Source organism: Tamandua tetradactyla, chromosome 4 (genome assembly GCF_023851605.1).
Source record: "Tamandua tetradactyla isolate mTamTet1 chromosome 4, mTamTet1.pri, whole genome shotgun sequence".
Taxonomy (NCBI): domain Eukaryota; kingdom Metazoa; phylum Chordata; class Mammalia; order Pilosa; family Myrmecophagidae; genus Tamandua; species Tamandua tetradactyla.
The window spans coordinates 83,755,958-83,759,858 of record NC_135330.1 but is presented as its reverse complement, the minus strand read 5'-3'; the positions used below and the strand labels follow the sequence as shown (position 1 = coordinate 83,759,858).

At 38.2% G+C, this 3,901-nt stretch overlaps 1 pseudogene; it reads right to left on the bottom strand.

Annotated features, from left to right (window-relative positions):
- Window positions 1-837: 837 nt before the first annotated feature.
- Window positions 838-1,823, bottom strand: LOC143680323 (tumor protein 63 pseudogene; annotated as a pseudogene).
- Between the last annotated feature and the right edge of the window lie 2,078 nt (window positions 1,824-3,901).

Here is a 3,901-nt window from a genome sequence, read left to right as displayed (position 1 = left end):
GGAAACCATTGTTCTGATTGCATGGAGTAAAGAGCTGGTGATCTGATGTGTGAGAAGGAAGAGAAAGGGGATTTCACAAGTCTCTATTATTTTACAGATTTTTTTTTTTTTTTTGCCTGGGTAGGCACTGGGAATTCTATTATTTTAAAGTATGTTTTTAAACTCAAAAGGAACAGAGATTCTCTAAACTCTTTGAATCAAGAGAGCAGCCTCTTTACTCTTTCTATCTTTAATTTCTAGTCCAGAAAGGTTGACTTTAACGTCATGCCTGCGTGGATATCATTGAACTGAAACATTAGTCTGAAAGAAAACAGAATTTAGGTAGTTGCAGTAGTATGGCTGTTTTTATAGTAGGACTGAGGAATAAGGGTTCCATTCAAACAAATTGATTGTGGATTTGGTGAGAGGAATTTAAACCTCACTCGGGGTAATGAATAATAGTATAAAACCACCTGGGGCCATACTGCAGGGATGATTTCTCTCTCCCTGTTAAAACAACAAAACTGCTTCCTTGCCTGGGAGTCTAAACAACAGTTTTGGGGGAAGGTCTCCAGAGTATTGGCACTAATAACTTTCTTCTACTTTTCTTAAAAAAACATCTTAAGTTTAAGACATGCTCAGAAGCTTATCTGTGAGTTTTAGAAACACAGCAGAGGGTAACAGAAAAAAGGGTTCCAAGAAACATCTTATGTTTATTGACCCTTCCTTGCAAGAAACAACAAAGAAGCTCACAAACTCTATGGTTACTGATTGACCAATGTTAGCACTAAGGTGCAAAATCTGCAGACAAAATAACCTTTCTCATAAAATTTTGAGTCCCTTTAAAAGATTTTCTCACTAGTGACTGCATGCCTTTGAACAGTTGGGTCTCTGAGCCAATTTCTTCAAGTCCTGCTTATGAGGACTGGGCACACACATGCATGCACACACACACACCACACACACACATGACATAGAGCCACACATAGAAACAAGACAAATATGCTCAAAATGCACCAAGTTGGGACCCTGTGGGTACACTAATGGGTTTGGAAGGTAAGAATATTTAAAAAAGACTTCCAATTATTTTGGAATTTCCCTTCGGGGCTCCCCAAGCTCATTCCTGAAGCAGGCTGAAAGGAGGGGGTTCTGAAGTAAGCACTGCTGGATGTTTCAGTGTGTGCTGCAGAACTGTAGACTCTTTGAACATCCATGTTACATAAATCTCATGGCCCCTTTTGGCAAGTACAAAAGTTCATCATCTGGAGATCTTTGTTTCTTTATGGATATCTCTGGTGGTCACATTTTGTGTCCTAATGAAAAGGGTTCTTTGTACCACCACCATTTCTTGTGTAGCCCAAGATTGCTTTCTGAGACTGTCTTCATCTGTCTTCCTATCTCTTGCTGGGCAAGTACAGTTTGGGGCCCCAAAGGAGTGTTTGCCCAGGACTTGCCCATCTCTGTTTTCCAGAGTAACAATAATGAAAATTGGATGGTGGCTCGTTCCTCCAACACAACAGCTATTCCACAAGAAATTGTATAAGGCTTGTGAATTCAGTGTCAACCTGAAGTGGCTTGGATGACACCAGCACACTTTGTTTTCCTGTGATGGAGTCTTCTACATATTGGGCATAGCTATTCTCTTCTACTCAGACCAAGGGATTAGGAGGGGCAATCTGTCCCTCCTTGAATCCATGGCTGAGCTCATGTTTGGGGCACTGTTTCATCACCTCAGTGACATGCTCAGCTCTCTTGTCTTCAGGCATGGCATGGATGGCAGCATCCTGAGGAGGTCTGGCTATCACCTAGATCTGGATGGGACATGTCTTCGCAAGTGAACCCATTGCCCTCCCCCCACCCTACATGGCACATGGCTCCCAGGGTGTAAATCTCTCTGACAATATGGAACAGAGATACATTTCATAAGGGCAAATCCCAAGATCGGGGGCTCAGTCTATTGATTTTGTTGTCCCCACTGCTTGCAAGAGCATCAAAAATTCTCCAAATGGGGAAGTTGAATCTTCCCCCTTCTCCCCATTCCCCAAGGGGACTTTGCAAATACTTCTTTATTCACTTTTCAAATCACTCTGGGACTTATAAAGGCATCACACTAACCTGGGCAAATCACCAAAATTTCATGGCCTGTTCAAGGTTCAATGTACTTACGGTGTTCAGTTAAACTCTGACCATACAAGTTAAATTAGGAAATGCACTAGTCAAAGTATAAATTTTGTACCAAATAAACATTACTCCCTTAGTCTCACATAGAAGTTGAAGTTTTATACTATGAATGATCATCTATTTTTCAACACCCTACAATACTGACATTCCGTTGCTCTTCCTTATGCCAAAACTTTTTTTAATTTGTACATTTAATCACTATTATTATACACTCTAGACATTCCTAAATTATACCATCTCAGTCTTTATCATCTATCTTTCCTTCTGATTTCAAACGTGACCCCAGCCCTTCTTCCTCTATCATTCTCACATTCAGCTTCATTCAGGATACTTGCATTATTATACTACAATCAGGCATATTGTGTTATCCATTTCTGAATTTTTACACTCAGTCCTGTTGCACAGTCTGTATCCCTTCAGCATCAATTACCCAATCTCTATCCTAATTTTTATCTCCTGATAATCTGCATTCTTAACTGAAATTCTCCAAGTTCATTCATTAATGTTAGTTCATATCAGTGAGACTATACAGTATTTGTCCTTTTGTTTCTGGCTAATTTCACTCAGCATAATGTGCTCAAGGTCCATCCATGTTGTTACATGCTTCATGACTTTATTCTGTCTTACAACTGCATAATCTTCTTCTGAGAAATGTCCATGTCTTTTGCCCATTTTTAAAATTAGGTTGTACATTTTTGTTGTTGTTGTTGAGATGAAGAATTTCTTTATATATTCTGCATACTAAACCCTTATCTCATATGTAGTTTCCAAATATTGTCTCCCATTGCATATGCTGCCTTTTTACTTCCTTGACAAAATTCCTTGATGCACAAAAGTGTTTCATTTTGAGGAGTTTCCCATTTATCTATTTCTTTTTTCAGTGCTCATGCTTTGGGTGTAAGATCTAGGAAACCATCTCCTATTACAAAATTTTATATTTCCCTACATTTTATTCTAAACATTTTATGGTTTTAGCTCTAATGTTTAGGTCTTTGATCCATTTTGAGTTAAGTTTTTCATAAGATGTGAGATATGGATCCTTTTTCATTCTTTTGCATAAGATTTCCAGTCCTCTAAGCACCATTTATTGAAGAAGCTGCTCTGTCCCAGGTGAGTTGGCTTGACTGCCTTATCAAAGATCAATTGTCCATAAAGGGGAGGATATATATCTAAACACTCTATTCAATTCCATTGGTCAGTATATTTATCTTTATGCCAATACCATGATTTCTTTACCACTGTAGGTTCGTAATATGCTTGACCTTTACACATTCTGATTTTGGGCACCATACTGAATAAGGTTTGAAACCCTGACCTAATCCAACAATTAACTTGTGTTTAATGAGATTAAGTAGCACTGTTTCAGTGTTAGTTGGTGCATTACTTAGGTATTGGTTAATTGTTAAATTGGTGTGATAAGTGTTTTATGTCTGTTTATTGTTAATTGATGTGTTCGGTCTGTGTTCTGTACAGGGTTTGAGGCCAGGCTTAAATGTGCTGTTGACTATACTTCTAAAAAATGAGTAATCCAACAATCAATTGGAATTGAATGAAGTTCAGTAAGCCTCTTTAAATGCTAGCCAATGTGTTACCTGGGTATATTAATAGTTGATGTTTGCTTAATTGTTAATCAGTGCGCTAACTTTTAATGCCTGTTTGTTAGCTAGTATGTTCAGTCTAGTTTTTAATTGGTATGTGTAAGAATAAAATTAAGTTTAGCTTTCACACAGGATTGCACAGG